Source organism: Anticarsia gemmatalis, chromosome 10, assembly GCF_050436995.1.
Source record: "Anticarsia gemmatalis isolate Benzon Research Colony breed Stoneville strain chromosome 10, ilAntGemm2 primary, whole genome shotgun sequence".
Lineage (NCBI taxonomy): Eukaryota > Metazoa > Arthropoda > Insecta > Lepidoptera > Erebidae > Anticarsia > Anticarsia gemmatalis.
In genome coordinates, this window is record NC_134754.1 from 9,229,408 (window position 1) to 9,244,375 (window position 14,968).

Genomic DNA, 14,968 nt, shown 5'->3' on the forward strand with positions numbered 1-14,968 from the left:
GAACATTATACGTCCATAAATCCCCAAAAGTTAACATATATTTGCAATTTGTTTAATTCATTTAGTGAGGCAATGATAAATTAAACAAAGTTATATAAAAGTGATTATTGTATGTTTTGTATACATAACCTATAACCGCGACACCTCTGTAAACAATGCTCCACGCTGAAATTCTGTACATTTTTTTTCGGACGAAGCCGAGTAACAGCGGTGTGCTTTAAACATGGCCGGCGGCCGGCGCCGCGGCTCAGTGTACTCGCAACCGGTGACGGGGGCACGCGTCAACACGTTCGATAATAAATTGCAGACATCAATAAATAAAACAGAAAAAACAATAAATGTGCGAAACAAATACCATCCCAGTTTCAATACCTTGACGTGTTTTTCAAAAGTTAACTTAAAGCGCGGGAGTGAGTGCTTGGACGCGTTCGTGTGGATGTTAATTAGCCGGCGTTACGGAGCATTCCAAATTAATTCGAATTGGTCAAGGTCCGCAGAAGAGATTGACGTATTATTGGTGTGAAATTGTGCGCTTTCGTCTCCACAACTGATTCACGTGCTCCCTGGGTGAGTGACATCTCGTAAAGCTAGTCTAGTCACAGCTTTATTTTTACACTCGACGAGAAACGCTAGGATGCGCGGCCGCAACTATTTTTGGTTCACGAACCGTTCACACCTATATTCTAAACTGCATTCTCATGTTACAAAATTAGAAAGTCATAATCATTTTACACATACAATATCGCTTTTCTTTCATAATAAATTTTATTTGCATTTAAGCAAGAGGTTAAGACGAGTTCACACTGTCTAGTGAGCGAATAAATAAATAGGATCTTTGCCAAATAATCCAAAAAACCAAACATATCTACATACTCTGTGACTGATCCTAAAATACAATAAGGATAATTTACGCGGTACGAAACGCTCTCCCGCAGTACCCACAATGTGGTTAATTTGATACATAAATACATACTTAGGTAGATAAATTAATTTTCTTAATTATTAATGTATTATTTCTACAAACAAACATGTGATAACGGCCAAAATGTTAATATTTTATTTATTTTACAGATACGTATATTCGTATCGTCATTCTGTAAAAAATATTTTATAAAAGACGACGAGACCGTAATAAAAGTATTTACAATGTCATATCTTAATGTACCGTGTATCGACAAACGATTGTTTTGTACATAAAGTTAGTGTAATGGTTAAAGAGTTCATTCACTTCATAGAAGTCACGATTAACATGAACATCATGTTATCGCACAAGACAACTGCATAATAGTACTATGGCACATTATAATAATTATGGTTTTCTCTCAAAATTATTTAATAAAATATGTAAACTCCCATTTTCACACATAACAAGTTCGGTACTAAGTTGATAACAAGCCTGCTTATATGCTTATTCGAACAACGTTTAATGAATGCAAAATAAAAGATACGATTTTCCATTCGCACACGACTTCGAATTTAAACAAGATGCTTTTATAATTTAAATTATGTTCAGACGCAAGTACGTCGCACATAAATATCGTTGAATTTAACGTACTGAATATTTGGTTCACTAATTGATAATCTTTAATTCAGTATCAAGTTTGCTTGTGCAAACTTGGAGCGGGGACTGCACAATGCAATGTAGCTTGAAACTATCCCTACACGAGTTGAAAGATTAAAATAGATTTAAAACAAATGCTAGTCGACTAGTCCACACTCCACGAGTTGTTTTATCTTAATTTCTACAGTTAACTGTCGAACATCGCACGGAATCGTTAAAGATATATGAATATATATTTCAAGTTCAAACTCAAGTTAAAACAATTGTTTTATTAATTAGCTATTCGATATTCATTTTCAATTACATGCTGCGTTATAAAACAAGTCAATGAACTTTGGAAATTAAATACTTTGATATCAGTAAAAGTAAAACTCCATTGTTGATTTTACGAAACCAATTTAATTATTATTTTATATTTAACTTTATTAAAGGCATAAATATTGTAAGATATAGCGTAACGGCGAACCGAAACTTTGAGATCGCTTGTTTAAGATATGAAGCAAAAAAATATATAGAAACTAATATCCAAATAATACAAATTGTCACTGAAATTATTGTGAACATTTCATATTCTAATTCGCGATGGAATAGAATTGGCGAATCGCTAGAACATTAGCATGTGGGTGCTACAGATAAATAAAAAAATTGGAAGCTCGTTCGAGACCTTGAGTTAAAAAAAATAAACTAGTTTTTAGTGAATGTACTAAACGTGTGGTTTTAAGCTTGTGGGCGCGACCTGTCGCGACCTTTAGTAACGTCACATGTATTATCAATAGTATGTATATTGTTTAATAAAATGAGCACATGGCTTCAAATGTGAGTCACACGCAAGTTGCGGGTCACCGAAATCATTTCGTGATTTTGATCAACCTCTTTAAGTAACGTGTTCATGAAAATGAAATAATTATATGTAGAACATACTTTAATATAATGCTGAAGAAAATACTTATCAGCTGCAGACAGTTCACTAAATAATGAGTGTGTGAAGTCTGACAACTAGTACTAGGCCAGTAGGGTAGACAAAAATCTCCACTATTCTCAAATCCTTTCACTCTCAGAAGATCAGTTCCCAGCAATAAAACCACTAAAACAATCACATTCGACTCTACCACAGACTTCATTAAGTTTAATAAGAAATTATGAAGATATTATTATGAAAATTCAATGGACAATAGTGTAAGGTTTTTGAGATAAAATCTTGCAACTTATCATTTGTATATGATGCGCTTATATCTAACATTATTTTCGGCGCGGCACTTCATAATTTCTTGTAAACAGTTTTGATAATAACTGGCCTACTAAGATAAGGTGAATTTAAAACCTATGAGTGTTTATTTTAACTACTTTCTTTAATTCCTTGAATAATGACTATAAATAATATGATGACAATGTACATTGACATAATATTATTTGAACCGTGTTATATCGTGATCCTCATGGGCTGGGTAACTCAGATTGATGGATTTTTGTGAAGAGCGTTTTTTTTGCGAGGGGTATATTATGTAGATAGGTTTGCTGCCTAAAATTGACGCGCACATATTTTAGCTAACTACAGCCTAATCTATTAATAAGTATGCATACAATGTCTACTGTCTTTAACCTAATGCCTTATCTTAAACTTATAATTCTTGACCACACTGCGTGTATTTACATTGAGTTTAATGAATCATGGTGTTGGCGAAATGTTCGCCCGTAATCAACAAAGTATATGTGCCTAAACACATATATGTATACGCACATTTACGCACTTAATTTGAAATATAGAATAAGATAAATTTAACCCATTAATGTCCCACTGCTGGGCACGGGTCTCCTCCCGTAATGAGGGAGAGGTTAGGCCTTGAGTCCATATTAAGATAAGAATATGAATTTACTAATTAACTTTAAATAAAACAAAAAATGTGCGTTTAATCGCAACGGTAACTCAGTACACCAAATACTAAGTTTGGCATATCCCAATCAAAACAAAGCCGACTAGAACAATAATTATTATTAAATTAGCGTGTCTATTACTAGAATGCGATGAAGGCTGAACACTTAGTGCACCGACTATTGTAGATCCATTGTAGTGATTCTACTTACTCTCTTCAAGCATATTTTTTGTGTAATCGCTTCTCGGGAAAAGGTTTACTTTCGTGGCTTGTGGCATGCACACTTATTAAATAATGCAAATTAACTTTCATTTCTCATAAATGCGCATCTTTGATTTATCGTCACTGACATTGAAACAGAATAATTGACGAGATGTACGAATAAATGCGACGCGACGCGACGTCAAGCTTCAAATGTAATGATTAGATTTTAACAACCAGTTTGATGTGCGTATAATTTATAAATTGCAACGTGATTTGATGATTTTATGGCGATGAGCTATTAGAAAAAACGTCAATTTGTTAAAATAAGAAATACCCGACGGAAAAGCAATTTAAAACTAATGATCTTTTTTTCTAATAACTCGTGAAATTGATGGTTTCTAAGTACGTAATGTAACTACAAATACTATATACTGTCATAAGGTTAATAAATTGCATCAGTTTTACAAGGAAAAATTCTATCAGTGTTATCAGTAAAGTACTTCTGTGTGTACTATGCGATTAAAACCCGATATTCATGAGTTTGGCATAAATACTCATCGTTCAAAAATTTCCCACTCAAATTCCTACACTGAATAATATTATGAGTATTTCTTTATTATAAATATTTTGTTTGTAAACAAATACACGCAAGCAATACGAATAGAGCATTATATAATGTAATATGACAATAAACAAACATCAATTGTTTTCATTGAAACATCTAGAACAAGAGGTAATTTCTCCTAAAATACAGTCTGTATTATGCCACAGTATAAAATCACTTACAATCTCATTCGCCAATTGATTAAAATGTATGATAACTTTGACCGTGACATTAGCAATGTCTCGTCTCAGACCAATATAAACTTATTTACCGACAGTGTTGATCCAACGTTTATACAATTTTATAGCTCCTGCATTACGAAATAAAAGAACTATTTATTTTACGCTCGGCATCCGGGTGCCAAATTGTATACTTTCCTGACATTTATCACGGAAACATTCGGGAAATAAATTTCACAAACGAAAATAGATTTTATTTGAATCGAAAAAAGCTCGGTGCTGTGTCGTGAAGCGTGCCTCTACTAACAAAATAAATAAAGGCGCCGCCGACTCATTCATAACACAAGATAATAATGGTGAAAAAAACATCACCCCGATATGTATGGCGCTAGTTCTGGGAAGTGCCGACCCTAGCGTGGGACACTAGAAAAAAATAGAACCTTTAAGAAAACAATGTTTGGCGCCAAATTCTAAGGGGTGTAAAAGGCCCATTCATTATAAATTAGAGACCGCCAATGGTTGGGAAACAACAAAGTTATGAATTCACTGCAGTTACTTAAAGCGATTCATGGAATTCTTTAACGAGATAGATGGTTGCAAACATCTTAGTATTTTTTGTGAATATTTATAGCGTATATTGTACACGTGTTCTCTTGTACATTTAAAAACACGTGATGAATAATGTGTGAAAACCTCACATTAATCATAACCAACAATAATGATGATCAATTTGTGGTTCCAGTGTAATCATATTATCACTTTTATGCTTAAACAAATACTAAAAGATATACACGGATCTGTGAACTATTCGCAAGAGACACACACATAATATCGGACGTTAACTAATAAAACAAATAGTTAAAAGGCGAGAGATTGTCATAAATATGATTTATTAAGACGATAGTTAATACATATATAGTACCTACTTCATGTGTGTTTCATAAAAGTGTCTACGTAATCTTTTTTATTTCCTGCATCAGATAAATACTTCCGTAGTTTTGGCCTTAGGTTTATCAACGTAATAAAATGGATATGTTGCATTTATCTTCACATATACGATATTGCGCATAATTACATATTTATGAGCATAGAGAACTTAAACCTTTCGTATAACAAACTATAAGCAATACAAGTTTCGTCCGTCTTTTAAGGTATAAACTCCAGACAATCAGAACGATTTGCAACATACATATACGATCTTAATAGTTATGATAATTGATTTCCTCATACAAAGGGGATTATCCGCTAATCTGTAACTTGCGCAGCGTTTGGTTCAAAGATAAGAAAATAAGTATTTTCTTTATTCCCAACAAAGAATAAAGGCGCCTAAGAATAACATTATTTTATTAAATCACCGTTTATCTCTCAAAGAATATACATTGATAGTGCCAGGGTTATGATCCCATAACAAAGATAGCTTAAGAAATACGTAGAATACTTGTGATAAAACAATCTTTAACATAAACTGACATTGTATTAAAATAAATTAAAACAAATATTTATGAACGTTTAAAATAATTAAATCAAAATTTATAAATTTGTTTAAATTTATACCAGAGTAAAAGATTAAAAAAATAAAAGGTATCTATTTTTCTGTTTATTATACTTTTGTTAACATCGAGGTTTTCGTTTATTTTCATTGTTTCTGTGCACCAACTGACGTTCACATAATGGACTTAAATATATGTATGAGAACAAAAGGAGTAATGGAAAATACCCACAATATAGAACCAGACAGCATTTCACAATTGTTCAAATATTGTGTTTTCAGTGGCAGCGGTCGGGGACGTAATTGTTGGCTGTTAATTTTTATGATAGAGGTGTATAAAATATTCTTTATACAACTGACATACTTTTGGAATGCATTGTCTCTTTTTATCTTAAAGCAAACGAGGAGGACAACGTGATGTCAAGAATCCAGCATGTTAAATAAAATATGATAAGCCGAGATATCGTGGTGGAGCTTGTGGCGCTCCGCTCATGGAAAGTCGCTTCGACCACATTCCTCGCAAAACGATTTGATTTATTTTTAAATACATTACCGCTGTGTATTTTTCTAAACGTTTTGTGAGTGATAGTAAAAAGAAAATTAATTGTATCGATTTAATAAACTGCTCAGTATTCAGCGAAGTACTAGAAAAGTATTCACTATACAAAATATTAGACCATAGTGAACAGGAATTGTCTAAATATAAAAATATTGTCATAATGAAATCTGATAATTTAGAAAGAAAAAGATGAAAGCATATAATTATGCCTTGTGTATTTCAATATACCATTATTCCAGATTAAACCTCAATTCTAGAATAGCATTCAAACCAAGCTTCTATCGAATCATAAATTCTGATTCATCCAATTTAAGTTGATAGGATTCATAAAACAGGATTATTAAGTTTAAATGACTAAATTATTGAACATTGAAATCTCCTTCATAAGGATTAATAAATAAGAATTAAATGGACGTCCCTTGTCATCATAACACGTATTAAGTAAAGTCAAAATATCGGAGTCAATCTTCGAAAAAGATGTTATCGTTTTCGGTTTTTAAACTTATTTTTGATTGTTTCTATCTACGTCAAATGCAAAGCATTTGTAGAATATGCACGTACTCAACAAAACTTAGTACAATTGATTCCTTTTATATCGGCCTCTGTTCATACAAGATCACGACAAATATGGTCTAACCGTTTCCACGTCACTGTCGGCACCAATAACACTAATAATGTCTATTATCACTCTTTTGTTAGGATGCCATACTAACATAATTGATGGCTATTAACTAAATCAACGTAATTGAATGACAATTGAGTATTTAGGCATACGAGAGCATTTGTCTTGTTGGATGTGCGTCAAATTTGGAGAAACCGAGTCTATTGACTCTATTGAAATATGTCTGCACGCTTCCGTAAAAAATGGCCTGGTAATTAGTACGTTGCTTTAGATCAGACATGCTCAAAGTTTTTTTACTATTTAAATCATATATTTTTGTTACAAATAAAAACATCAAAGTACAGAACTTAGTTACTAGTCAGTACATTTGTATGCAACAAACTGCAGCATGGTATAGAATAAAATTATGTGACGAAAAGATGTATTTGTCAAGGTGTAATTTTCACTTCTAGTAGAATTCTTTTGCTATCGTTAATACGATGCAATCCCACAGTATGATAGATTTACACAGCAGTTACAAAAGCTTGGCATTCGCTCAGGTTTAGTATCGCTGTTCTAGGCGGAGGTCATGTGCGACAATGTGCGTGCGTACATGACCTCAGTCTAGAACAGCCATAAATAGTCTGTACACCAGACATAAATAGACTGCGACATTATTTTTTGAGTGACTAATGAACTCACGTTACTTATTTTTCATTTATAGTTTTATTTCACGGAAGTCTTGGGCGTGGCAATCAGTTTGACTAAAAAGTTAAGTCTTAGTTTTTTAAAGTATTTTAGTGTCTACCTCTATACGAAATAATTATATAGGTATTAGTCGATCACTATGTGGCTAATAACTGTACCTTTAATATCTTGCTGATAGTAAAAAAAGATAAACAAATTTTGTAAAAACAAACCAGTAATATCATTTAATTTATTCATAATGCAATTTAATAATAAAAACTTCTTGAATTTTCTGTTAAACTGATAATAATAGCATTACTGGGGCATAACAATAAACATTAACGACTACAGACAATGCTAATGTGGGGCATTATCAGGGCTTTTCAATTCATAAACCAGTCTACGTAATGTCCACAAGGATTCTTTACTTTACCATAGAAGGCTCTACGCAGTTTATAGAGGCGATGTGAAACCACGTCGTAATATTTATAGCCGACTCGCGATGATTTATGCTGTACCGGTCTCATTACTGGTTCGATACCATCTACACACACTCTTAGGACTAAAATAGACGCAGGAACGGATGAAGAAGGATGTCTTTTATGTACAAAGAATTTGAACTGGCAGATTTTCCATAGAGCTCAATTTTATAAAAAAAATATGCTCAATCTAGTCTAAACCAATCTAACGTTTCCCGGATTCAAAATTATAGCTCGATTCATCAACGAATACACTGTATTTTATAACTATCTTTATAAGTCTCCTTAACAAAGTCTCTGCATAATAATTATACATGTATGTATGATACGTAAAAGTAATACGTTTTCAGCACTTCATGAACCTTGAGCAACAGGTTTTCATCGAAGATCGTGAATGATCGTATATAAATGCGATAGAGGTGTGGCAGCCAAATTAAATAACAAACAAGTGTCTGTATTCACTATCAAGTTTTTCGTACGGCAAGTTTTTCGTCACTGCCGCGAAACGCCTCCCGCCTCGACGCCACGCCAGCCAGCTATATTATACTTTATAAAAAATATAAACTTGTTATTATATCCTCGATCACGTGGCAAATAATAACGTGTATTGTATAGTATTAATTTAATTTAGTATTGTAAGTTACCACAACATAGAGCACATTGTATTAAGAAAATAATAATAATCGTGGAAAATAGTTTAAAATTTCGTAACAAGCGCGTTTCGATAAATTGGCTAACGATCGCAATTAAACGCTGCAGCTAAGTGTATATCCGGATTATTTATAAGTGAATTATGAAATACTTACAACAAAATGTTCACAACATTGTAACAGTAATGGAAACTTATTTTATAGTCAAATCGTATTATGTGTCTTAAAACCAGTCTTTGTTAATGATCGAAGGTTCTACATATTTATTATTAACTATGTCATACTAGATCAAGAGCTAGTGAAAACACAATAATTTAAACGCGATTTATGATAAAAGTAAGTATTTTTATCCATCTTAATACTGTGATTTTTTGCCCTAATATAAAATAGTCCCTTTATAATGCTCAATTCTTATTGAATTTTTAATATGTTGGGTTCTTGAATAGACCAGTAGCGTGATTCTCTACAGTCGGTACTGTTGAGTATCGAAAGTTTGACATTTATAATTTACTGCTAAAATAGTTCCTCCGGCGCCTGTTAGTGGCGCTGATCAGATTTTCATACAAAATTTCTTGATAGCTCGCCGGTTGTTGCTGGTCGAAAGTGGTAGAGAATCGAGATACAGAGCAAATTGTTTTTATAAACTAAGTCAGTAATAGTATTTTACTAAGCCCCTAAATAATTGTATTAATTAAAAAGCAGACGTCGCGCGCATGTATTAATTCACTAATTACAAACATTTAAAAGTCTAATTCCAATTTTATCCTTCGTTCATTGCCAATGTCAACACATTGTAAGAATTAAAATTCAGTATAAATTTATGGATGTAGATATACAGACAGCAAATGCCCTGAGTCCAGAAAAACTTTCTGAAATATTATAGGACTTATTTTGGAAGATGCAACGAGATTCGAGAAACTTTTATCAAATATAGTTGAATTAGGAAATAATTCCTGAATAAAAAAAATAAAATCTGAAAAACTATTTCAGTAGATTCCTGATCTATAAACTTGTTTTGGTGTTGTAACGTATGTTACGAATGACGTAAAACTTGAAAATTTACATAGTAGGTATTATAAGACACAAGATATAAACATTATCTTCACTTACTTGTTCAACACAGTTACGTACTAACTTCCATACAAATAACAACTTGGAATATTGCGTGATCAATCTCCTTATCAAATAGCGAAAAAACTATATTCGCCCGTGTTCTCTTTTCGGGAACTTTATTTACATAAAGATTACATATTTATGAGTGTCTTCTCATAGTCCAAGTTCAAGTTCGTCGAGTGGGTATGTACCTAAATAACTATATACTGACCGGTTCTGTGAAAACAGTGTTCTTCAAATTAAATATTAATATTGAATTAGGCGATTGTTTGACCGACCGATGACGTAAGTATCATTAGGTATTCGCACTTGAATCTCGATTAGTGTTATTTGATTTTGTTTGGGTCAATATTTCATGAGCTAATATTTCACTTTTTTCGGTATAAGGGCTAAGTGATATTAAGTCATCGTAATGATTAGGTATACTGTAGCATTTATTATAACTTTGTTCAAGTTTCAAAGATTTTAATATTATCTCAATTAAAACGCGTGTCTATATTTATAACAGACATTTTTCTATTCTTAAATCTGCGTCAGAATTTTATAATTAATTAAAAATAATAACTATACCTAATTACTTACAATTTAAAAGCGTCAAATAAAAAAAGTCATTCATATTCTAGCAATTTATTGTCTAAATTACTCATAAGATATATCTTTTAGTAAATTTTCCACTATGACATTAAATATTCAACTTGAACAATAAATTATTGTTAAATGAGTATTAATCTTAATTTATGGACAGTTAAAGATACGTACGTCTTATTAAAAACTTATGCAACCAAATTACTAGTAGTAACTTTAGACTAAGATGTTATAATTAGCTTTATCTTAATTCAATTTTGCACACGGCAAGTCACGTGTAAGCTTACTGGCAAATATACATAGCAAGACATACATATATGACATTTTATCTATACATACATGTCATTTGAGTTAAACAAATATGCATACGATAAAAGCTTATACATATCTGAGGATATTACACAGTATTGTACGGATTTAAATAGGCTTCGTACAATTAATTTTCCATTCGTTATCAGTTCATTGACCGCTAACGGCAATGAAAAGGGCCCCACGCGAATATAAACAATAATTGTTTAACATTTCGTTACGTTTACAATAACATCGTAAAATTAAGTTGGCAACTGATATCTACAGAATATAACACTGGTTCGGTCGACTTAATGTCAAAACAGTAGAGGTCAAACTAAGTAGGTAATATAGGTAACATTCGCATAAGTGATTTCAATCGAGATTCGAGTGGCAGATCCAAACACCTAATTTCACAAATTATGAACTTAGTTATTTTATTACACAAATGTAGAATTGTAATTATTTATTCACATGAAGCTGTAATGTCTGGAACAGCGTTTGTATAACTCTTTTTCCTTTTGTATACACGCATCTGTGTTCACCTACATATGTATATTTTTATCTAAATAAGTACAGCGTATATAACATGAGAATCTCATTAAGTGTATTCGCTGCGTGAGAGTGATTACACCTGGCACATAACACTATCTGATAGCCACTTAATAGAAACATCAGCATAGCCTTCCTTCCAACTATGTTGGAGTCGGCGTAGGTACAGCCTCACCAGATGCAGCTGAATACCAGAATTTTGCATAGAGCAACTGCCTATCGGACCTCCATAACCCGGTTACTTGGGTTAATACCCTTTGGTACTGGAGGTCAGTCCTTCAAGCTTCTGACTGCTAGTACCGACTGGCCAAGATCTTAGAAACAAAAAACTAAAATATTCAGCCATTTTGTATCAAAAGCTTCAATCGTTTCAGACGGAAACAATAACCGTACATTGGTGAAACATTGTGTCTATTGCAATAGACATAATACACCGTTATGTCATTTTGTACATAGCCGGCTAGTTCTAGACAATGCTGATATTCACGTAGTCGTATCAACATCAACACTATTGTTAGTCTACAACGAAACGATGCAGTTGCATAACAAACATTACATTACGACAACAGATTTATTTAACTAGACTGTACCTAGACAAATTCCCTTTTACTACAATTCCAAACATATAGCTAACCATTAGTAATCTTTCGTAATTAAAAACGGGTAAATTGATACAAGATAGATAATTTGTACAAATATTATAATAGATTATATCGTATGACTTTGGTTGTATGCATATAGCAGTATAAAGTTTTCTTACTTAGTATATTATCCCCAAATCTTTATAAACTTATTTAATTATTTTACCTTCGCGCTATCACAGTATTTTTAATTTAACAAATTGATAAAACTCGTTATACCCGCGCAACGCTGTTCAGTATTGAATTCATACTAGCAATATTAGTCAAATTTCAAACTGCGTATATTAGTTTTCATATGTTAATATTACATATTGTACTCGAAGTTCATCGCGTGGGCGTGTACACTATAATACGACGTTATCAATACACTTTTATCTCTTTATCAATTTTTGCAAAGGTGAAAGCTTCATATAAACCATACGCAGCCAAATAATCAGTTTCAACCAGTTCATTTCGTGCGAATTTAAGTAATTAAGACAGTATTTTTTGTGCCTAAGCTCCGTCTCGTTAATTCGTAGAACTCTAATACAAAGTCAACAACACAAATAGCGCTTATAAATATTCCTAATTCCCATTTAGAGTCGAGTTAATATAACCAACTATTCTAATTAATGTCCAGACGTGGTCACTCGCTATAAAAGATTCATAAGTATTTGGAATAAGAGAAATACGTCCTTCGCAAAATTTTACTACTATCGGAATTTCAAATTCATCGAACCGACATTACAAGGAGCGTTGGTGTAGCAGAACGAGTTGCATTACAATATTAATTAAGTGCCTACATTCAAGCGTACTTAATCGTAGCTATAATTTATTAGAAAATTTAACGACTCATAAATAATATTCAGGTTCATAAATCATATTTCAATTTTTAAAAACACTATTTTAACATTCCAGTGTATTATTCGGTAGGCTCGTTTCCTCGATTCATCAATTTATTATTGAGTTATTATGATACAAAATATGCTACTATACAGCTAAACAATTGCTTCGGCTTAATAAATCATAAGGAGGTCTACTTTGAAGTAAACAAGTAACGTCAACAGTGAGGTCGCTACGTGCGGTATTATCAGTCGCTTATCAGTGGCCAGTGGTCGTGATTTACACTCTAGGAACGTTATGTCACCCGGGTCACACGGTCGACGCACCACGTATTGAACCATCCCACTGGGCTAATCAATTATTAAATAAAGTATATCTACTCACGTGTAATATTCCGTGTTTAATGACCCAATGATCAGGGCGTGTTGTTTCGATAACTCACGTATATCCACAAATTTTTCCCCTTAGACTTTAGAGTTAACGCGGACCAAAGTTTACATTTGATATTGTATTATGTAAATTTAATATTAGCGAACATTATTTATGTAAATCGAATTAAAAACCTATAGAGCGGTTAGAAGGTTTTTGCAGCAAATATTTTTTGTAAAAAGCTGTAGCAAAGTTGAAGGATATACTGGAAAAACGTGGATAGACTGTGATTTAGAGAATCCCTATTGATACAGTCATTAATAGTCTGAACACTTCTACAATAGTGGCGCCTCAGACAATGTCTCGGACCTTATTACATGCCGCGCGTGCGACCACCAACACGCGATGACTCGCAAGCAATCAGACATCAATTGACGTGGGAGCTTTCTGTGCGGTGAAATTTCATTCATTGATAAATAAGAATAGTCTGCAGCGGGTATATTTCTTTTATGTGCGGTCTCTGTGACTCGACGAACTGTAGGTGTAGGTCATTTTAAACATAAAACTTTTTTCATTTTGTACCAGTATTATCCAAAATTCTATAAGTTCTAAGATTAGCTCTACGAGATCAGGAATTATATAACTATCGTCATTGTTTTGACCAGGTTGTACTGATCGTGGTCTTAAGCTGATTGCAGGGCAGCATTAAATGAATCACTATGCAATCTCATAGTATATTCTAATAAGCCGTGATGAAGTACCTAATTATGAAGATTAATTAGATTTCCATCTTCTTATAATAAAATCCGCGTAATCTTTACTCACAAGAAGTTTATGATTCACATCCCAAATTGTGTATTGTTCGTCCACCACAACTAATGCCTTTAAAACTGTAATACTAATGAGCGTCCATTTATATTTTTATGCGTTAGGCGTATGTAGGTTCAAAGAACACATTTATAAAGCTTGATAATAGCTTAACAGAGTATGTATTCCGCCTGAATAATAAACTAGTTTTTGCTGTCAACAAGGTAAAGCAGGTGTTTTTCAGCTGCGTATGCTTACAAAGTTATTCAAATAATCGCTTCCACATGTCGTGTGCGGTTCTAAAATAGCAGAACTTTTCCTCAAGTGACTCTACATACAGCTTAAGTGTGTAAACACTCAGTGCACGTTCAGCGTTGTTACTTTGTTATTTTTAAGTACCCCTATTTTAAAATAGAGTAACTTTGTTACCATTGGCTTTTGGTACATTCACATGCTAAGTTTTATGATTGAGTAGCGATGTTAGTAAAACTCTTTTTTGTGACGTGATCATCGAATCGAGCGAATAATTAAGTGAATAATACCTTGAAATACGTTTTTGCTGTTGAACTAATGACAAACCAGTTTAATTGTCTTAACTTTGAAGATTTTACAAAAAAGGGGTACTAATTAACTATTGTTTAACAGAATCAGCTTCAGCTTAAAACTGGTTTTGTCTGGTTTTTCATTGAAATAATTCGATATCAGCTGCTCGCCGAGTACCTACCAAATGCTATTTCATTTTGTTAACGATGTTATTGTGAACTTGAACCATTGTTTGTACAACTGAATCTGAAAATAAAATGCACGTGTTTATTGAGAATTGCGATTAAACTAAACCAGTCTAAATACGAATTCTAAATTCTTCAAGGAAATAGAGCCACACCCATATTTCTCGAATAAACGAGTT

The 14,968-nt window shown here is 32.8% G+C and overlaps 1 protein-coding gene across 2 annotated transcripts in view; it reads left to right on the forward strand.

The window, feature by feature from the left end:
• The first annotated feature begins 238 nt into the window (after positions 1-238).
• The window catches only part of LOC142975842 (monocarboxylate transporter 14), a 29,687-nt gene continuing 14,957 nt past the window's right edge, over positions 239-14,968 (forward strand). The window contains exon 1 of one of the 2 annotated variants that reach the window (XM_076118931.1): positions 239-567. The gene's annotated coding sequence lies outside the window, so the exon portion shown is untranslated. Of the gene's footprint in view, positions 568-10,008; positions 10,181-14,968 lie in introns of those variants that run through there. The other variant, XM_076118932.1, reaches the window with a different exon arrangement.